A 23,312-nucleotide genomic window follows, 5' to 3' on the forward strand; every position below is an offset into this window, starting at 1 on the left:
TTTCAGTGTGTATATGTAGTTGCATACATGTTATATATTATAATTCCCTGCACAGTTTTTCAAAAACACAGAGAGTTGATCATTTCCTTGCTGAAGAGTAGTAATGATAAAAAATCAGAAGGAATAAATTACATGGAAAAAAATATATAAAAGTAGGATTTTTTGCATTTAAAATTAAAAAACATATTTTTTAAATTCGACTTTTACTGTCACTATTATCAGGTAACATCAGCCTTAAAGAGAAAAGGCCTGTAAGAATTTTGGATTGAGGGGCGGCGCAGTGGGTAGCACGTTCGCCTCACAGCAAGAACGTTGCTGGGTCGCTGGTTCAAACCTCGGCTCAGTTGGCGTTTCTGTGTGGAGTTTGCATGTTCTCCCTGCGTTCGCGTGGGTTTCCTCCGGGTGCTCCGGTTTCCCCCACAGTCCAAAAACATGCAGTACAGGTGAATTGGGTAGGCTAAATTGTCCGCAGTGTGTGGATGTATCCCAGAGATGGGTTGCGGCTGGAAGGGCATCCCCTGCGTAAAAACTTGCTGGATAAGTTGGCGGTTCAATCCGCTGTGGCAACCCCAGAATAATAAAGGGACTGAGCCGACAAGAAATGAATCTTGGATTGCACTTTGTATATATGTCATACAGTCTATACAGCATTAAAATAAACATAACCTTTAAATGCTAAAATTAGCACATTCCATTTTAAAGAATCACCCTCTGAACAGCCCTCTGAAACTGACACACTCTATGTGTAAAACAGAAGGATAAAAGAGTACTTTATATATAGTAAGTTGTCCTGGTGGACTTGCATGCAAAAATAAAAATATAATAACAATAGATGCAGAACTGACCGTTCAATCATCTACTCTGAGCCATGTTTTCAGTAAAAAAAACAAATGCAGGAGAAATGAGTGTCAGTGACTGGAAGAATGCGTTGGAGGTCACCGACCTTCTCCTCTCCTACAGCCTACAGTAATATGAAGGACTCTGAATGGAGTAAGTTAAGTGAATATTAATAGATGTGCTGTAGAGTCAGTGTCTGCCCTCTGGCCTTCCTCTCCTGTGTGCTGCATGACTGGTCATTAAGCTCCAGAGAACACACACACACACACATACAGAAGCAGAAGGAGAAGAGAAGGACAGAGGCCTGGAACTGAACATCTAATCCTCCACACACTGTTAATGCAGAGTCACAGCTCATTAACTTCAGCTTCTCAATGGTGGAGGGTCAAACACATGCAGGTCTTCAGGTCTGGACTTCTGCACTGAGAAAAACGGGTTCAAACCTCTGAAGAGCATTTAAACAGTGATCCTCTTTTTCTTATTTGGCAACTATGTTTCAAATGTGTCCTCGTACAGAAGTAACTGAAACTGCATTTCATGAAAATTCTGCTAGGCCTGGCTACATAAAAGACCACATTTATATTGACCCCTACTGTATGTTAAAATGGCCAACTTTACAGCAGGAAAAAAGTGCTACAAAAAACATTTGGTTTATTTACCTAATATTATATTTATCACAACTGTGTGGAGGTGAATTTTTTTTTATAACTCATCAGTTTCCTTTATATTGAGTTATATTAAGTCTACATAAATAAGGGCGTGGCCACTTGAGTGACAGCTAGGTTTTGCTGGTCGCTGTCACTTCACCTCTGCTGATTCCGGCAGCCGCCAGCCTATAGCCGACAGCTAGCTCTCTGCAACTCTCACGTGGTCGCCCACTGAAACGAAACAGGGCCAGTACCTGGATGGGAGACCACATTGGAAAGCTAGCTTGCTGCCGGAAGTGGTGTTAGTGAGGCCAGCAGAGGGTGCTCAACCTGCGATCTCTGTGGGTTCCAATGCTCCAGTATAGTGTCGGGGACTCTATACTGCTCAGTGAGCGCCGTCTTTCAGATGAGACATTAAACCGAGGTCCCAACTCTCTGCGGTCATTAAAAATCCCAGGATGTCCTTTGAAAAAGAGTAGGGGTTTAACCCTGACATCCTGGCCAAATCTGCCCACTGGCCTCTGTCCATCATGGCCTTTTAGAATGACCAAAACAACATTTCAGATGTGTTACAGTGTGCTCAGCCTGGTGGTTTGTCTATTCACACCCATTTTAATCAGTTTATGTTTTTTTTTCATTGAATATAAAATTTATTTTTGTGGTTATGTTTTTTTTAAGCGCATTTTCGAAATGTATGCACATCTTTGCATTTCCATCGATATTTTTTTTAAGCGCATATCCAAACTGCGCATAAAAATGGGTGGATGGAAACATAGCTATACTGTGGATGGAAGAAGTAGTAGCTTTAGGCAAGGCAAGGCAAGTTTATTTATATAGCACATTTCATACACAGTGGCAATTCAAAGTGCTTTACATAAACAGGAATAAAATACAAGTTTAGGACATAAAATGCAGACAATAAAAATTATTAAAAACAGATAAAAACAATTTGAAATGTGTTAAAATAGGTTACAAAAGAATGAAAAAGAAAACGAAAAACATAATAGTGCAATCTGTCGGATGCAGCACAGTGCTCATTCAGTAAAGGCACAGCTAAACAGATGTGTTTTCAGTCTTGATTTGAATGTGCCTAATGTTGAAGCACATCTGATCATTTCTGGAAGCTGATTCCAGCAGCGAGGGGCATAGTGGCTAAAGGCAGATTCACCCTGCTTTGACTGAACTCTCGGAATTTCTTGTTTATATGATCCTAAAGATCTGAGTGATCTGTTGGGTTTATATTCAGTGAGCATATCTGTAATGTATTGAGGTCCTAGGCCATTTAGTGATTTATAGACCAGTAATAATACTTTAAAATCTATTCTGAATGTCACTGGGAACCAGTGTAGAGACCTGAAGTAGTAGTAATTGTTGTTGTTGTAGAGAATCCCAGGAAAAAACGGGAGGGTTGACAGGTGTGCAAGTCATCAGAGGGGAAAGACCCGCCCATTAGTGATAATCTCTCGCTCATCAGCATGGGAAATTAGTTTTATTTTTATATCTTCCACTATGCTGACACAGGCATTTGTAGCTCCGCCCTCTTTATTTTGTAAAGAGCACAATCTCATTTGAATTTAAAGTGACAATCACCAAAATAGCCCAATTTGGATCAAAACCTATTTGTGGCAGTTTCAAAGAGTTATAAAACATTATTTGTGGGGTATTTTGAGCTAAAGCTTCACATATACACTCGAGAAATCAGAGACTTATTTTACATCTTATAATAATTAACTTTATGCCCCTTTTACATTCTGTAATTTGCATAACAGTCTGTCACAATGCCCCTTGAATACTGTAAGTAAGCTTTAAGAAAACTGCGTTATTAAAGGGATATTATGGCGTCTTAGGGTCTACTAAGATTCATTTGTTTGCCTTTTTCTTTAGTCTCAGTTTTGGCATTGATTTTGGACTAATCGAAAGTAAAACCAATACGTCAGATTTGCATGAATTTAATCCCACAAAGCATCATTTTAAAAAAAAGCATGAGAATTTGTCTGGGTTTATTCATTTCTGCTTGGCACCAGATATGAGACCAGCCTTTATGAAAGTTATATGGTGGTAAAGAACAATCTGAGGGTTTAGGGAAAGAAAAGTGCTTTTAAATGTGCTTGAAATTAGTTTGTAATTTTCTTCTGCTGTGTTTCCTAATTGCACAGAAGCTGCGTATGCACGTTGATTTAATGTTGTGTATTTAGCATAACAGTATTGCATTCTATTTTTAAACAACAGTGCTCTAAGTGTCCTATTTTTCATGATTATAAGCATTCTTTCACAAACATTTTTATAACTTTTGTATTATTAAAGGGATTTTACGGTACATTGATTCTCTGGAATTGTAAATATTATGATTTTTAGGAATCAGTATGCATATAAAATATTAATTTTTCTTTAGCTTAGTCCCTTTATTCATGAGGGGTCGCCACAGCAGAATGAACCGCCAACTTATCCAGCATATGTTTTACACAGAGGATGCCCTTCCAGCTGCATCTCAGTACTGGTAATCACCCATACACTTTCACATTCACGTACATACACTAAGGCCAATTTAGATTATTCAATTCACCTATAGCGCATCTGTTTGGACTGTGGGGGAAACCGGAGGACCCCGAGGAAACCCACGCCAACAAGGAGAGAACATGCAAACTCGAATTTGTGAATTCGTCTCAATTTTTACAGTGCATTTTTTTTACAGCGCTCATTCCACACACATTTTAATCTTAAAAACCATTATGAAACAAATTAATATCCCAAGATCTCACATATGGTAACATATTTGTAAACTTGTTCTACATTTAATACTTTAAGTAAACAGGCTACAACATGAATATTAATTTTTTTTTCTTTTTTTTTTTTTTTTTTAACATAGGAATGATGGCTATTAAAACATCCAAGATATCCCTGGGAAATACAAAAATAATTTTCAGATTAATCTTCCAACATTCAGTGAATATATTGTATTAAATCTCCCAGAGAGAATTTTAATGCATCCAGCAACACAATGTGATGCAACGTTCAGCAAGCGTCCTCATTTTCAGCACATTAATACACATAAGCTTATTTCTTAAAGGGGACATAATATGAAAAAATAACTTTTATAAGGGGTTTAAACACCTGTCTGGCATTAGTCTGTGAATATGGCCAGCTTATAATGGTAACTAATGCATTATTGAATTTTTTTTTTTTTTAATTGCGCTTGATAAAAACAGTCTGAAGAAACACTTTGATTGACATTCTCCCTTTGTATGTGTCATCAGAGGGAGAAAGCCCCGCCCATAAGCGATTATCTTTCTCATTAGCATAGAATGTTAGTCTTGTTTTTGAATCTACCACTATGCTGACACATAAGCATTTGTAGCTCCGCCCTCTCTTGAAAAGAGCACAACCTCATTTAAATTTAGAGCGACAGTCACCAAAATAGCACAATTTGAATCAAAACCTTAAAGGATTAATTTTGAAAGAGTTATAAAACATTATCCGTGGTGTATTTTGAGCTGAAACTTCATATACACACATTCTAAAAGCATTAGAGACTTATTTTACATATTGTAAAAAGCACATAATAGGCCCCTTTTAAAATGTAGACAGGCTATGTGAAAACTCTGTTCTACAGGGATTTACAGCACCGTATGGCCAATTAAAAAATAATAATACCTTACATAATGTTTGACATACAGCCGTCTGTCCGGTCTTTGTAGACGTGATGTTTACTTTTCAAAAGATGACCTAACTTCTGAATCCAGCAAAAGCCTCTGTAGGATGGAAACATCAAACAGATGGTGGAGGATAAAGGGCACAAACGCTGGAAACAGCAGGAGGATGTGTTCGGAGAATTGAGGAAACACTTTGGCTCCTTTATTTAGTTCAACATGTGATTAAAACACTGACAGTCTAGTCTAGTTTCAGTGATAGATTCAAGTATTCAAGAGAATGCCACAATTATTTGTACAATAACTTCTATGCAAAAACCTGCTCAAATGACAAAAAATAGAATAAGAATAACAGCTAAACACGCGCACACACACACACACACACACACACATACACACACACACACTTTCATAAATGTAATGATTTTTATACCGGACAGTCCACTTCCCTCAACCCTACTCCTGAACCCAACCCTCACAGGACACAATCTGCATTTTTACAGTTTTAAAATATTTCATTCTGTGTGATTTATAAGCTGGTTTCCAGTGAAAACGTACTGGTATTGCTATACTTATCGGGATATTTTGTCCCCATAGCATTATAAACAAGCAAAAAGAACACACATACATGCACTTTTAATACTGCATGAATAATACGGAGTTATTGAATGATTCACTTTATCAGGTCATTAAAAAAATCTACCTGTTTCCTTTGGCTTTTTTAGAATATTACATACAAATCCTGGCTAGATTATTATTATTATTATTATTATTGTTATTATAATAATAATAATAATAATAATAATAATTATTATTATTATTATTATTAATTCATTAATTTATTCATACATTCATTCATTAATTTTCTTTTTTACTTAGTCCCTTTATTAATCTGGGGTCGCCACAGTGGAACAAATCGCCAATTTATCCAGCATATGTTTTATGCAGTGGATGCCCTTCCAGCCGCAACCTATCACTGAGCAATATTATTATTATTATTATTTTTATTATTATTATTAATTATTATTATTATTATTATTATTATTATTATTATTATTATTATTATTGTTATAACTAATAAACATAATTTTTTTCATGGACCAAAAAAAAAGATATTGCATTCTGAAATTAAAAATGATCATCAAAATTATTTGGTTGAATTAAATTATTACATTTAAAGTTAAATCAGTTATTTAAATTAAATTATTAAATGATTTAATATACTCTACCCATGTACATGGCAAACTACTGGACAAACTGGTAACATTGGGAAAGCTGGCTGTATTGAGGTAAGCGGTCATCTGGTGAGTACAAAACGGAACAGTGTCATACTGTACCGTAGTGTTCATTTAAAAGATGAAATGCAGCCTTATGTTCATCTGGCTACACAATACACACTCTCCTGAAATGTATATAGGGGTATATTGCAATGCAACTTTCTTTTTTTCAATACAGAACATTACGTTCTCTTCTTTGGCTGGAAACAAACTGTAGCTAATGACAGAAATTAAAAGAAAATAGTTCATTTCAACTATAAAGTTTATTTGGAACTATTTTGATGTTAAAAAGCTTCACTATTATAAAACTGCAGTATATGAAAATAATTTCTGACAGCTTAATCAAATGACAGTTGAAATGCTAATGAGATCTGAAGCAGAACAGAAATAGAAAAATATCCGTGTTCATTAGTGACTTATCAAAGTTATGAAAAATTATTGGAATAAACAGACCATGTTGAATGTGATCTTGCAGAAACGGCATCAGAATTAAAAGCTGTACATACAATAGTTCTAAACATCCGCTGAGCCTACAAAGTACTGCATCTGACATGTTCCTAATCTAATTTCATCCATTTAATTAAACTTTCTAAGCAAATAATAATGACTATCATACCTTTTTTACCATCTTATAATAAATAATTTATATACAAGCCATTCTGTAAGGCATATTTACAGTAAGAACCATTGGTTGAGATTTTAAAAGACTAAAAGATCACACAGCAGCTGCCAAATATTCAATCTGTTTTATCATTTATTTTCTTTCATTCATTCATTTTCTTTCGGCTTAGTCTCTATTTGCCACAGCGGAATGAACCGCCAACTATTCCTGCAAGCCAGTACTGGAAAACACCTATGCACTCTCCCATTCACACACATACACTACGGCCAATTTAGCTTATTTAATTCACCCATAGCACATGTCTTCAGACTGTGGGGGAAACCGGAGCACCCAGAGGAAACCCACGCCAACACAGGGAGAACATGCAAACTCAAAACAGAAATGCCTTCTGACCCAGACGGGGCACGAACCAGCAACCTTCTTGCTTTTTAATACACGTTTTAATTCTTTACACTTTGCTACTGACCATCAAATCAGATTTTACCCAACTGTCAGCAAGACATTTTTTCAAATGTGAAATATAAGAACATTTTGTTTGACCATTTATACTTTTATTTACAAAATAAGGTCAAAATAAGAATAAATATTACTTTGAATATGGTTGGAACATTATTTGACCCATATGTTGGCATTTTAGTCTCACAGATCCCAGAGGGGATTAAACCTGAATGCACGCAGACTTGTTAGGACCAAAAGCATTGTTTTATTGTTCCTAGTGCATGTGTGCGATTTGAGTGTGTATGGATGTTTTCCAGTGATGGGTTGCAGCTTGAAAGGCATCCGCTGCGTAAAATATATGCTGGATAAGTTGACGGTTCATTCAGCTGTGGCGACTCCTTATAAATAAAGCTGAAAAGGAAATGATTAAATCTTTCTTATTGTATAAAACTATTTATACAACAATGATGATCATGTTATTTTATCTTTGATTGTTCAATTTCTGTATTTTGATTCTGTTCGACTCACCAGAAAACCACAAAGCACTTATTTAACTTTTATTTTTCCTCTGTTGTATTTGCATATGCTTGTAATTTATTATATTTTATGCAGATGCACCACATAGAAAAAGGCTTGATCATCACAGTCAATCCAAATTCATGATGTTTAAATCATCTGGTGAAATTATATTCATATTGCAGCAAAACAAAATATCAGCATGTCAGATTTTTCCAATATCGTGCAGCCCTAATTAACCCTTCGCTAAGCCCCGCCCTTCTTAGTTACTGGCGTTACGCCTGTCAAGCTTTCATGTCTGGCATGTCTATTACAATATGTATGCATCGGTGTCAGACAATGCCAAGGATATATTAAGTCATTTTTGGCGAACAGGTGAGATATCCAAAAAAGCCTGACAAAAAAGGACTGCAGTATGCATTAATCAGGGTATATTACGCAACCAATTAGAAAATGATTTAATCCAAATTGAAGCTAGGTTAGCCTAGCCACCTCATACGCTAACCTTTTAACAGCTTAGTTCATGCACAGCTGTAGAGGAGACATTTAAAAATAATATAATAATAACTAATTAAACTATGATTTCTCTCTTTTTTGCCAGAAAGCCTGATAGATTAATTGTTGTGCTATGAAATATAGTGTTACTAACCGACGAGGAAACACGCATGGACAGCGCTTCTACATAATTAATTCATAGAAAGAACAGCTAGAATGGGGAAATTGGTGGATCTGTGCCAAATATTAGCATTATTGACCTATAACAATCTATACAGTATCTGTAACTTTCAGTATGTTTATGTGCTCTTTATACCGTTTCTATTTTAATTTGCAGTTAAGTGGAATAAATAAATAGATTGAAAGGCAAATCAAAGTATAAATAGATTATAAATAGACTATAAATAGAAATGAACAAATAGATTTTTCCTTTCAGCAAATATTAATCCGACACCAAATAAAAAAGCAGGCACTAACACGGTTTAACGTAGTCACCAATGACTAAACCCCTAAAAGACAATTGAAAACCTTGGTGAATTGTAGCTCTGACATGGGCATGAGGGTTATAAATGACTGTAAAACAGCTGCGGGTGAAGTAAATTGATTGCAGGTGCTCACATCTCTGTTTTGTTCTGTTGATATGTCATTTCAAATATTCATAGCTTGAAAGAGTCCCCAATGGGTTATAGGAACAAGTCTCTCCCTCCGTGTCTGTGTGTGTAAATGACTTTACTTATTAACATGCTTATTTAACCTAATTAACCTATAGTTAACCCTTTAAATTGCACTTTAAGCTGAATACTAGTATATTGCTAAATAGCTAGTAAAATAGTATGTACTTTCATCATTCCAAACAAATTAGGTATTAGAAGTCAGTTATTAAAACAATTATGGTTTAAAACATGTCGGTTTTTTTCCTCAATAAACATCACTTAATAATACAATTTGTTCACTTAATGATTACAATTTAACAGTAGGTCTCATTAAACACTAAAACTAACATGTCTCACTCATATTTTACCTTTAAAACATCTGAAAATACTGCTGGTCTTTCCCAGCAAACATTCAATCATCTGTTGCTGCAATACGGCCTTGGTCTTGTCTGAGAATTTACAGAAAGCAAAGAAAAATCACAGCTATGTCACACGGCCTTGAAGAAAGAAAAAAAAAAAACCTGCATGATGACGTTAAGAGCTCCTGAAGTCACGATACCGCTGGGATTTGACAGCACAGTTTGTCTGAGAAAAAAACTTCTGAATCAACCCTGCTTCTCAGTTTAATGGCCCAGAGAGCCAATTCAGCATCCTCTTCTCCTTCTGTAAGTAATGGGACATGGTGTTTGAGGAACACAGCCCAATATAGCAGAAATACATCGCGAGGGTGTTTGTGTGTCTGTGGTTTTCTGTCTGGCCTCTGTGGATGAGAAACAGAGCCGGAGAAGCCTTTGGAAAGCCCAGGATAAAGGTTCCAGTAGAGCCCGTAGTGCCTCACACACTTTAAATGCTCATAAAGTTTTCATGTATTAGAACTGGAGTGATGCCAGACTTGTGTTGACTCAATTACAGAGAGTCAGACTTGACAAACACACAAACAGATCCAAATGCACCACAACACAATCCTATTAGTGCTGTTAAACAACTTATCATAAATTATTGCTCCCAGAGTAAAAGTTTGTATATGTGTGTGCATGGTGTACAGTAGATGTTTGTATACATACACTACCTCATAAAAAAGTATTGTTGTCTATCCAAGTTTAGGAACAACAATTAATAATTTCCAGTAGATTATTTTGTGTCAAAAGTGGCTTATAGGAAAGGAAAAGGCCTCTAGATTGTTTGTTTTACCAGAATAAAATTGTCTGGTCACTTCACAGAAATAATGTCCAGTATAAAATATAAAGTCATGCTGCAGTGGAGAAAAAATGTATATTGTGTCTGACTCCATCATGAGCTTGGAGGACTGCATCCATACATCTCTGCAATGACTCAAATCACTTATTAATAAAGTCACCTGGCGTTCAAGAACCTTTAGATTCATCTTCAATGCCTCCTCCTCCATCTTACCCCAGACATGCTCCATAATGTTCATGTCTGATGACTGGGCTGGTCAATCCTGGAGCACCTTGACCTTCTTTGCTTCCAGAAGCTGTGTTGTGGAGGCTGTCGGGTCACACTCTGCAGCAAACTGCCACAGTGAATGCTGAAGGTCCATGTTTGATGAAACAGCCAACAGAACAACATCGTCTGCAAATAACAGATATGAAATCCTGTGGTCCCCGAACCGGGCCCCCTCCAGCCCAAGGCTGCGCCTTGAAATTTTGTCTATAATTATTATGAACAGAATTGGTGACACAGGGCAGCCCTGCCGGAGTCCAACATGCACTGAAAACAAGTCTGACTTATTGCCGGCAATGCGAACCAGACTACTCTGTTCATACAGGAACGAGACGACCCTTAACAGAGCGCCTCCACAGAATGCCACAAGGGACACGGTCGAATGACTTCTCCAAGTGTACAAAACACATGTAGACTGGTTGCGCATACTCCTATGAACCCTCGAGCACCCTGGTGAGGATATCGTGCTGGTCCAGTGTACCACGGCTTGGACGAAAACGCACTTTCCTCCTGTATGCTAGGTTCAATGTAATACTATTTTTTTTTTAAGTCACTTTTAATTTGTATACACAAAAGAAATGCTAAATTGCTGTATATGTAATGGTAATATTCAAAATAATGACAACATATTTTGTTAAAAATAGTGTTATTTTTAAAAATATTTTTGGTTATCAAAGAATGCCATAAATCCATTTACATTAAAACCCCTTATTGAAATACCTCTGTTTATTATATACAGTTAGTGTCAGAATTATTAGCCCTCCTGTCAAATTTTACTTTATTATTTTTCCCCTAATTTCTGTTTTAACCAAGATTTTTTTAATAATAATAATAATATGTTTTATTTATAACGCGCTTTTCCAAAACCCAAAGCGCTTACAAGAAAGTAAAAACAACAAAGTACTGTAAAGCGATAAAAAAAAGTACTGTAAAAAAAAACACAGTAAGAATAAAAGATATCACAAATTAAAAACAGTCCTAAAAAGATGAGTTTTAAGTAGCTTCTTAAAACCATCCAAAGAACCAGCATTCCTAATGTTTGTGGGAAGACCATCCCATAGTTTGGGGTTACGGAAAGAGGACACCTTACCTCCCTGTTTTTCCAACACATTCCTAAACATTATAGTTTTAATAACTCCTTTCTAACAACTAGCATTTTATCTTTGCCATGATGATAGTAAATAATATTTGACTAAATATTTTTCAAGACACTAGTATTTAGCTTAAAGTGACATTTAAAGAATTAACTAGGTTAAATTGTCAAATCAGGGTTATTACACAAGTCATTTTATAACAATCGTTTGTTTTATAGACAGACAAAAATATTACTTAAACGGGCTAGTAATATTGTCCTTAAAATGGTTTTAAACTATTAAAAACTGCTAATATTCTAGCCAAAATAAATAAAATTAGACTTTCCACATAAAAAAAAAAATATGATGGGAAATACAGTGAAAATCCCTTGCTTTGTTAAACATCATTTAGGATATATTTGAAAAAAAAAATCTATAACTGTACATTCAAATTATAATTTCTGTTTAGGCTAAAAAATATATACCCCAACTAATGCTGTAAACAATATGAGAAGCTCTATTGCCGTACATTACCACAACACTCAAGGCTTTAATTAACACCAGAGCCCTATTCAATTCAATTGCTGTTTATTTTTAGATATACTGCAATAATCAGCACTCTGCAATAATACACACAACTGTATGCAAACATGTAATATGCACACAAGCCAGCTTAATAAATCTAATTACTGTATGTTTCTACTGCAGTCTTTTATTTAATATAATAATTTACACACTTGCTTCATAGTTATTGAACATAAACATTAAACAATTAAACACAAAACAGCTTTTCCCTGCATCACTGCTTGGTGGCTCCTAAACTGACAAAGTAAATTTTGCGTTTAAGCTTATTTGTGAACTTGAAGTTCAATTAATGTGAGAAACAGACTGGCTGCTGTGAGATAATAAACAGTTTTAAAGATGAACTCGGGGTACATTTTTGTGATAAACCGGTAGGCTGTTGAAAGCACGTTTATAAACAGTGTTAAAGTTTAACAAAGGAGGGAAACTTGTGCTGTTGTCATCCCAGGAAGTTTCTGTCACTGACAAAGCAGGTCAAATGTTTCTTAACCGCTTGCTATGCAACACTTCTTTTCAGTCTTCTCACATACTACTAGGTAATAAAATAAAATATATAAATAAATAAGCTGGAAGACTTATTTGATATTTGGATGTTTAAAATTTACAGCACAAGTCACATTAATCAAATCAGTGGAATAATTAATGTTACATTCAGCACTATGCAAAAGTCTTAGACCCCCAGTTACATGTGTTGTTTTAGTGAGGGTATAATGACATTATATATTACTTCTCATTCTCTTTATTAAAATACAACCAGAAAATACAGGTTGTAGTTGGATTCTAATTCTTGGGTTTATTTGTTTAAGACATATGAAAGAACGAGTTAGAGAAAGATGGAGGAATGGATGAAAAATGCAGGAGTTTCTGTTTTGGTTTGATCTGCATTTCTGCCAGAGCTGTTGTCAGTATTGCCTGAATTGATGGATCTGTGAATGCTGAAAAGTACAGACTGGTTTTATTTCGTTATGTAATTGCAACAAGAAAGCACGTCATTTGTAATAGTTTTATCTTTTTAGCATGATAATGATCTCAAATCACTGCTAATGTAACAAAATCATACGTGGAGAGAAAAAAACAGCTAATGAAACAAAGACAGTCATGAAATGGCCTTCACAGAGTCTGGACCTGAATATTATCAAATCAGGCCTTTGTCACATACACTTTCATATGGTGAAATTGAACCCCCCACCCTCCCAATTGTACACAAACATCACAATTTTCAGGGGAAGACAGGTCACAGGAGGTAGCTTTTAGAAAGGGAAGTAAAATACATCTAGATATACATCAAGATAAGTACATCTGGAGAGTTACGCTACAAAAAAATTCCCTCTAACCTTGCTCTTGAATTAGAGCAGGGTGAGAACAGGGAGAAAAAAAACAGCCCAATCTAGCATAAGCACACAGACAAGACACAACATTGACACAGGGAATGGGAAAAGGGGATAGGGATGCAGTCCGATTAGGGCTGGCAGCCATCTGGTCCTGCAGCCATGGAGGCACTGGTCGCAGACCAAAATTCATTCACAAAATCCAGATCAACACTCCACTTAATATTTAGGCATTAAATAAATCTTAAACAATTTTTTTAAACCTCATTTTAATTGTTATAAAGTATGTAATGTCTGACAATTCAGACGATTCCTAAGCCACTATAAATACCCTAAGTTCCATATAACAGCCATCTTCATTTTGAAAAATCCCCCCTTCCACCCCTACTCCTCCTCCTTTCCTAGATGGGTTGCATGGTGGCCCAGCAGTTAGCACTCACAGCCAGAACGTCATTGGTTCTAGTCCTTACCAAGCCAGTCGACGTTTCTGTGCAGAGTTTACACGTTCTTCCCGTGCTCACGTGGGTTTCCCACCCCTTCCCCGTTGTCCTACTACAGTCCAAAAACATGCAACTCCAAATCGGCACCATAGACATGCTCCTAATAAGTAGTTATCTCTTAAAAGCAATCACTATCTGTTCACTAGCTACTACAGCAGGTGAGTTCTCGAGATCTACCTGAGCTCAAACTCCCCTCTTGACTTGCAAAGGGGAGGTAGCCCCTGTCTCAAAGATCTTATAAGCTCTGGACTCTCTCCCGGGACAGTATGCCAAACAAGTGTTATAATCAATCATCAGCTAAGTGTGAACTCTTGAAGGCCAATTTAGTTTATTCAGTTCACCTAGAGTGCAGGGGCCTCATGTATCAACGCTGCGTACGCACAAAAACTTTGCGTACGCCAGGTTTCACGCTCAGAATCGCTCACGTTTGGATTTACTAACAATGAACTGAACGTGGGAATGTGCGCAGCTTCACGGCAGCTTTCTGGCAGGCGTACGCACATTTTTTGTGCGTGTCTGTTTTATTTCCATTGGCGACTCCTAGAGGCAGTTGTGTTAAATTCCTCTCTACAAAGTGTCTGAGCCTTGCAATGGCAGCTGTATGAGACGGGTTCATCTAGCAGGTATATAAGGTTTCCATACCATACATTTGACCAGCTAAACATTAAAGCACAGTTTGCAGCAGTCGCCTGTTTACCCAATGTAATTGAGCGATCTACCGCACGCACATTGCTATAAAGACACTATCTGAAGATGAATTTGCATGCGTGAATCAGAAACATTTCCATTCAATAAATGTGCAAATAAAATATGATGCTTATTGATATGAACTTATTGATGATTCCTACTTGTTTTTCTCGTGATAAATAGTTGGCAAAATCTGATATGTAGCGGGGGGAAAAAAACAAGAAAGAATTCATCACACGCTGGATTCGAGCCGAGTTCATGCTCGAACGTATCAATTCATGATCACAAGCGTCTAACGAGCGCGCCACTGAGACACTGCAACATTTTAGAGATATAAACCACACTATTTCTTTTTTTTTTATGCACTCAGTGCGATATGTTCAGACCCAACTGTGTTGACCGCATCAGCTAAACTCTCCCACTCTATTTTTTTCTTTTGTTGTTTATTCCGGAGAACAAACTTGCAAATAACACCGCTTTTCTCCGGTCTACCTCCGAAAGCAGCACCTCCAATTCACATTCTGTTCAAAGTTTCTCTTTTTGCTTGATTTTGCCATTGCTTTTTCGTTGGGTTTTGCCATTAGCATAGTCATTAGCATATTCATACGGGGGAGGAGGCAGGGAGGGGTTTTGTGCTCGTGCATGTTGCGCTCAGTTTCACGTTCATTCAGATTTACAAAAGAATATGCGTGAGATTTGGCGTACGTAGTGTTTCATACATCTGACATTTTTTCTGCGTACGCACATTTACAGCTTTGTGCGTACGCAATGTTTTAGTAAGATTTCCACGCAAGTCTTCGTACATGAGGCCCCAGGTGTTTAGACTGTGGGGGGAACCTGGAGCACTCGGAGGAAACCCACACGAACACAGGAAGAATCCGAATTGGCCTAGCCGGCACTCGAACCAGCAACTTTCTAGCTGTGAGGTGACAATGCTAACCACTGTGCCGCCTAAAATTAGAGTAGCTTTATCGTTCTATATTTTATATTGCAAATGGCTTTTTATCAAACACTACAGCGTCATGAAAAAAAAATGCCTGAGGATTGAAAAAAATCTTGAGTTATATATTTTCAAAGCAGTTTCAATGGCATGGTTGCTTAGGGCATTTCTTGATTTTTGTATTGCCATTGTGCGAACAGCTTTTAACAAGCTTGTCGGCTTCCCAGATTTCTTTATGAAAGCAGGCTGATTTTCATGTAAAGTGCTCAAAATGTTTTGCCTAGCAAGTCAGACTGATTTGATATTCATTCACACTCCAGAGAGCCTCTCTTCTGCTCTGTGACGCATGAAACAAATGCTTATACAATGTTCAAGATGATGCTGAAAAAAAGTAGTTCTCTGTTGTATTGTAATGTAATGCCACTTTAAAAAGTGATTACTATACTTCAAAAAAGTGAGTAACCTTTAACTTGTATATGTTAAGTTGACTAAGTGTTTATAATTATGCATGTAGTTAATTTAAAGGGGTGGTCCACTACGATATCATGTTTTAAACTTTAATTGATGTGTAATGTAGCTGTGTGAACAAACATCGAGCGTCTTACGTTCAGAAATGTTGTTTCAAGAGCTCCCACTTAGATATGCTTGGCACTTATAGCAGGTTTGGCATGCTGTCCCGGGAGAGAACCCTGAGCTCGGAGATATTTGAGCCCAGGGCTCCCGCCCGGTCTAGAAGCATATCAGGAGAACCGAGATCAGGTAGGTCTCAATCGCTCCCCCTTTAGAAGGGGAGAAAAAGGAGGAGATGGGGTGGAAGGGGGGATTCTTCCAAAACGAAGATCATTCTGATTGGATTATTACTGATTACGGATGAGTGGCCAGCAGTGCACAATCATATCAGGTGCTCCTCTCGAAATTAGTTTATGAAACTTCACTTAATGAAAAGGGAGACATTGGCTTTTACAGAGTTTGCTTAGCAAAGCCTACAGCGAACAAAGTTTGGGGACTACAAAAAAATACATCCGGGTTAATGATGTCATAAACCCTCCAGGTTATGCACACATACCCTGTGCAGTGAAAGGGCATGGCCAGAAGCCCTGTAATGTTATGACAGAGATGCTACCTGGAGCTGATCTGCAAATCACAGCACATTATGTTAGCTGACAAATCAGAGTCACTTGAGGGTGGGTCTTCAGAGGAACTAGGAATTAAGATTCATTTTCATGTTAGCTTAGTAGCTGTATATAATCAAAGTAATATATATGAAAAAAATAACATGGTTTTCAACAAATGAAGCATGAGCACACATTGCTTTGCATCTTATAAACACAACAAACCTTAAAATTACACTCTGGACCATCCTTGAAAATAATAATTCTTATTCAATGGATTACTGACTCAAAAAAAAGACTTTTGCTGTTCAAATAATGCATTTGAAATTAGCTGAAACAACAAGATTCTTTTTTTTTTTTTTTTTTTTTTTGTAGGGGGGTCAACTTAATTGTTTTAGGTTCAATCCAATGAATTTTTTGTTAACAAATAAGCTTAATTAATTTTTTCATTTTGTCACTACACAAATCAATAGTGTGGAACCTAGAATTTTTACAGTGAAAGTAAATTCAAGTAATTGCTGTAAATTTTAAAAACAAAGCACCTTTCCCATGGGTTATTCAATCTGAACAAATAGATGTTTACATTTACGCATATCTTTTTATCATATAAAAAAAATCCAGCTCAGTTACTTTAAGTACATACTTTTTTACACACATTATTTTTAAAGCTATTCTAGCTGTTATATCTAGCTGTTTTCATTCAGTATTTTTAATGCAATATTTTAAAATGAACATCAGATAGGTAGATGAAAACATGTGTGGGCCATGGACAGTAAATAAGAATATAATTGGTACCTACAGTCTCACATAGTTGAAATATATTTAAAAAATCAAACTATTACACTACCTGACGAAAAGTTTTGTTGCCGTTCCCAGTCGTAAGAGCAACACATTATACTTGACTTCTAGTTGATCATTTGGGAAAAAAAGTAGCAGAAGGTCACAAATGTTAAATAATATGTCAAACATGCAAAATATAGCTGTATACATGCTCTTTTTATTCAACACAACCTTTCTTAAAAAAAACAAATAAACAACTACATTTTAAAAAATACTAATTGTTGAATATTAAGGTTGTAAAAGAAAAATGTATGCACTATATATATTATGTGGTCTCAAATGTGGTACACTGCCACCCTGTCGGGGGGTTTGTTTTGTTTTTGTTTTCTTTCTCTCTCTCTCTCTCTCTCTCTCTCTCTCTCTCTCTCTCTCTCTCTCTCTCTCTCTCTCTCTCTCTCTTTTTATTTCTACCTTGTCTCACGTGTTAGCAATTAAGTGGCTGGAGCATGTGGCAGGAGAGAACAAAGTGAGATTTTGTCAAACACTAGTTGGTGAAGGCTGCTCTCACTTGGTTCTCCTGCCCCAGACTAGCTTTTGTGCTAAAACTTTGGGATACTTGTTGCAACATTAAAAGTCTTGTTGTTAGTGAACAATATAGAAATTTTGACTTTAAATTCCCTTTGTTATTTCTACATAAATTTGATTTTGTTTCAACTTTTTGGAGCTGTACGGAGGTGGATGTCACTTGTTTGTTTAATACATTTATTTTTCTCCTGTTTCTGATAGAGAGGGAGCGAGGTAAGATCTTTGTTTTTCTTTTTAATTTTCTTTTGAGAGTTTAGAAAGTGGCTTCCTCCATCAGTTAGAGATTTTGTTTGTTGTTTAGGCATTATCCCCTCCTGAGTATGTTTGACCATTGGTTATTTATTATTTGTTAATCTGTGAATAAATATACTTGTTGATTTTGTATATTGGATTTGGTGTGATTTATTGTAGAAGTGCTGGGACAGGAGAAGAGTGATGATTGTTGGCTGCCTTGCCCTTTAGTTTTTTTGTTGTTGTGATATTTAGTTATATTTTATAGTATCAAAATAGGCCTCTAACTAATTTTGTAATTTGGATAAATTTTAATTTGTAAATTTTTATTTTTCCTTTGTTAAATTGTTGCGTGTTTTCCTGACCCTAGATAGGGGAGGCACGTAACATAATCCAAATCAAATCAAAACTCCTTTTATTGTCACATTATCAGCAGCACGTGTGCTATGATGAGTGAAAAGCTTAGGTGCTGGCTCCAGACAGTGCAAATACAACGACAGTCCAAAATACAGACAGTGTCAATAAAATGACAATGTGAAATTGACAGCGATATGTGCAATCAATACATGTCCAAATAGTTGTAGGCAGTATTGTTTTAAGTATTGATTGGTTAAAGTGTAGTGCATGCTACATATTGATGGTGTGCAGTGAGGGGTATGGAAGAGTCTGTGTGTGGTCGTTAAGTGTTCATCAGCCTGATAGTCTGAAGGAAGAAGCTTTCCTTCAGCCGGCTGGTGCGTGACCGGATGTGGTGGAACCGTCTGCCTGAGGGTAGCAGAGAGAAAAGTCTCTGGCTTGGGTGGCTGAAGTCACTAATAATTCTCTTGGCTTTCCTCATGCACCACCTGGAGGGAGGGAGGGAAGCTCACCTCCTACTACGCGTCCAGCAGTTTGCACAATCTTATGTAGGCCTTTGCGATTGCTGCTGGTGCAGTTTCCATACAAGTTGGTGATACAGCCAGACAGGATGCTCTCCACAGTGCAGGTGTAGAACCAGCGGAGGATGTGGGGGCTCATTCCAAACCTCCTGAGACGCCTGAGGAAGAGGCGTTGTTGTGCCTTCCTCAGCACTGCAACTATGTGAGCAGTCCATGTCAAATCCCCAGCGATGTGTACTCCAAGAAACTTGAAAGTGCTAACTCTCTCCACTGGCGTCCCGTTGATGGGGTGTGTTCTCTCCTCTCTCTCTCCTGAAATCCACCACCAGCTCCTTGGTTTTGCTGATGTTGAGTGAGAGGTGGTTTTCCTCACACCACTGCGTCAGAGTGTGCACCTCCTCTCTGTAGGCCGTCTCTTCATTATCGGGGATTAGGCCCAATACCATTAGGTGATTATTGCCATGTATCCAAAACTATGCACATTAACCTAGTTTGTCCGGGCTACAGATATCTCAGATCACTGATTATTACACACACATGGGGAGTTAATCTCCTATTAAATCAATCTTATTGGAAAAAGGATAATTAAACAAAAATTTTTGTTACCAAAAGTAACCATAAGCAAATGAAAGCAGGTGAAAAACATACCGTGTGTGTTAATGAAAACATGATCACTTGCACACGGGTTACGTTAGGGCCCATAATTTGTTCTGTTCAAAGATTATTTAAAACAAAACCGGCAACCGCTGCTGCTTACGAAAAGACGTACTTTAAAAACATCTGGAGCTTTTGGAAGCTGCAGGACTGTGGGTGCACGAGCAGTTGTCCAGTCTATTTTAAAGAGAACTGATCACAGCAGTTGCGTTTCCAAATACAGTTGCTTCGCACCATGAAACGGGAGCGCGCATGCTTTTTAAACAGTCGAGCGCATTCACATCACCTGTGTGTGTGAGCGATCATCCTCTCTTTCGGTATTCACCTGCTTTCTTTTGCTCGCGTGAACGAAATTTTTGTCGGCCATGCTGCTTTTCGATACTAAGATGATATTTGCATGAATATTGGGCCATCTTTATCGTCGAACCCTGCTTTTAAGAAAACTCATTTAAAAAAATCATTAAAAAATCATTTAAAAATGTTCTTCAACCAGCCAAAGCGGCTAGTGAGAGTATCTGTCTAACCTGCCACAGCTGATATCTACCCGCATTTGGCAGGTTGGCGGGTGTTAATGAAAAGCCCTGATTACAAACCACAGAAGAGGGCAAATTCATTAGCAGGATAGCACTCCTTCTAATCCTTCAGCCTCTACATAAAAGTTCCTGAAAGCAAAGAAGGTCAAGTTGCTTCAGGATTGGCCAACCCAGTCACCAGACATGAACATTATGATGGAGGAGGCATTAAAGATGAATTCGAAGAATCTCAACCCGGGCTCATTGTGGAAACGTAGCCCCGCAGACGTTTCTGCGGACCGCGATTTACGTCCCGGGAGGTACGTATTCGAGCGTTTTTTTGTTTTCGCGGATCCGCGAGAGGCCGCTGTGCGCGCTTTTTCGCGTCTCGGGCGGGCGCCTCCCGTGAGCATGCGGCGTTCGCGCCCGCGCCGTTCTCGCGCGAAAAGCCGCCGGATCAGGAAAAAAAAAAGCAAAAGCCCTCGTCTTCGATTTCGACCGCGTTTTCGGATCCCGCCGCGTTCTCGCCCTTATTTTCCGGATTCCGTTTTTCGTCTTACCTGATTTCCGGAACCTGCCGTTCCCCGGACTCGATCCCGCTGTGATCGGCACGCTGTGAGCTAGGCGGACAAACTGATTGCGTCGGGAAAGCCCTCCACTCGGAGGCGAGCTGTCGGCCGGCGAGCGCGAAGAAGAGGGGCGGAGCGGCGCCAAACCGCCCCGCAGCGTTCGCTCGAAAAAAACCAAACGCGGCCTTTACGTACCTCCGGCCACGTAAATCGCGGTCTCCAAAAACGTCCGCGGGGCTACGTTTCCAGAATAAACTTGGGTTGAAGAATCTTGATGAACTCTGAGAGTCCTGCAAGAACGCTTTCTTTGCCATTCCAGATGACTTCATTAAGAGGTGATTTGAGTCATTGCAGAGATGTATGGATGCAGTCCTCCAAGCTCATGATGGAGTCAGACACAATATTCAATCTGTTTCTACTGCAGAATGACTTTATGTTCTATACTGGACATTATTTCTGTTAAGTGACAAGACTTTTGTCTAAGTAAAGTCAGACCTTACTGTCCTAATTAAATAATTAAAAATCAAGGCATGATCATGTTTTATTTTGGTTAAGTAAGCATAATCTAGAGGGCTTTACCTTTCATATAAGACACTTCTGATATCAAATGATCACCTGGAAGTCAACTTATTATTTGTTGTTCCTACAACAAGGACAGGACAAGTAGGTTGTCAGGTAGTGTAGAACAGTGTGTTTTCTATTGAGCTTATCTGATAATATAATACCAGTGAATAGCAGAGGTTCATACCACTATACCAAACAAATTCATACCACTATATGATCAGATACTTTCTGAACTGCGGTTTCACAGCACTGCGTATTTTTACAGTACACAGCATCTGGATGTTCATTATCAGTATATCACTTCAGATGTATTTAAAGCTTCCTTTTATTTCTAACCAAAGTAGGAAAAAAATAATAATAATCACAGTGAGAATATCAGGCCATTAAATCACATTCAGTCTCTTGTACATTACATCTGCACAAGTGCAAGCAATAATTGGGTGACTGCAGTTCACTAAAGGGCCACCGGTGTCAGTAATAACAAGCATTTCTTAATTTAACCTACAGCCTATTTAAAATTCTTATTTTCATTTTTTTATATCTATAAAGTAGTATTTGTTATAAATTAGCTGAAAATTTGTCATCATAACCTCATAAGCTTTAATCAAATACCATTAGCCCCCTCAAAAAAGAGAGAAGGTTCTGGCTGCAGAGTTGCACTTGCACCTTCAGGCTTGCACTCTCAGGCTCTGTTTACACTAGTGCGTTTTAGTTTAAAAATGCATAAGTTTTGCTACGGTTACGCCATCTGTCCACACTACTTCTGAGTTTTTGAGCGCCGAAAACAGAACGTTTTGGAAACGCTGGAGAGGCCGTTTTCATTCTGAAATGCTGCTGCTCCTTCTCCGTGTGGATGGGAAAAACAGAGACATCTGAAAACGGAGGCGTGGCTGCTGAGATTCGCTACCTGATTGGGGCTTTTGTTTCGTTGAGTATCCTTCACTTATTCATCAAGCCCCTATCACATGACTATAACACATGACTATAACACATTTAACCCTACCGGAAGACAGCAGACCAGCCTTCACTGTAAACAATAACATGGACACAGAAATGGGAGCGTTGTTTGGACTATTTTCTGTTATAGGTGTCATTGTGCAGTTATTCATTTGTTACGTTTAGTAATAACTCTACCTCGTCATCTGTCCACAAAACTACTGTACCTCTCTTGCTTTCTTTGCCATCACGTTCATTGTTCAACCGGCGTTTGTTGACTAACAATAACCAAATGCCGAGCGAGACACATGCTTCCTGTTTATACTAGAATGCGCATGCCCAAAGTGTTCGAATGGCCACGTGATATACGTTTTTGGTGGCATAGTATGGATGGAGATACATTCAGAAATGCTAGGTGAAACGCTAGTGTGGATGCAGATCGTTTTTGATCTAAAACACCGTTTTAAAACTAAAACGCACTAGTGTAAACAGGGCCTCAGGCTTGCATTCTCAGGCACCCACGTTTCCAATGCAAGTGACGTCATTTACAATCGACACCTGCACTCTCCAGTTACGTCACTTGCAATCGACATAAATAAACCAAAAGTAGTTTCCAGTTTGTTTGCATTGCCAGTGACGACATTCTCAAATAATTTAAAGTTTACTAATACTAAGTTTAATAATATGACAGACCCCCTCACCCGAAAAGCGATTTGTGTATTCAACATGATTATAATGCTTTTATATAACTTGACCAAAGCAGGCTACTATTACCATTTATACCAGCA

The 23,312-nt window shown here is 37.7% G+C and overlaps 2 long non-coding RNA genes across 9 annotated transcripts in view; one reads left to right on the top strand and one right to left on the bottom strand.

Moving 5' to 3' along the window:
- Positions 1 to 23,312, top strand: part of LOC141377601 (uncharacterized) — a 273,462-nt gene that overhangs the window by 197,824 nt on the left and 52,326 nt on the right. For 2 of the 8 annotated variants that reach the window (XR_015507916.1, XR_015507921.1), the window contains one exon: positions 6,321 to 6,420. The exons of 5 other annotated variants lie outside the window; for them this stretch is intronic. This is a non-coding gene — a long non-coding RNA (uncharacterized LOC141377601). Of the gene's footprint in view, positions 1 to 3,876; positions 5,457 to 6,320; positions 6,421 to 23,312 lie in introns of those variants that run through there. One more of the 8 variants, XR_015507922.1, reaches the window with a different exon arrangement.
- Positions 1 to 23,312, bottom strand: part of LOC147840916 (uncharacterized) — a 639,653-nt gene that overhangs the window by 147,943 nt on the left and 468,398 nt on the right. The gene's annotated exons all lie outside the window — the stretch shown is intronic.

Source organism: Danio rerio, chromosome 14 (assembly GCF_052040795.2).
Source record: "Danio rerio strain M-AB ecotype USA chromosome 14, GRCz13ab, whole genome shotgun sequence".
Lineage (NCBI taxonomy): Eukaryota > Metazoa > Chordata > Actinopteri > Cypriniformes > Danionidae > Danio > Danio rerio.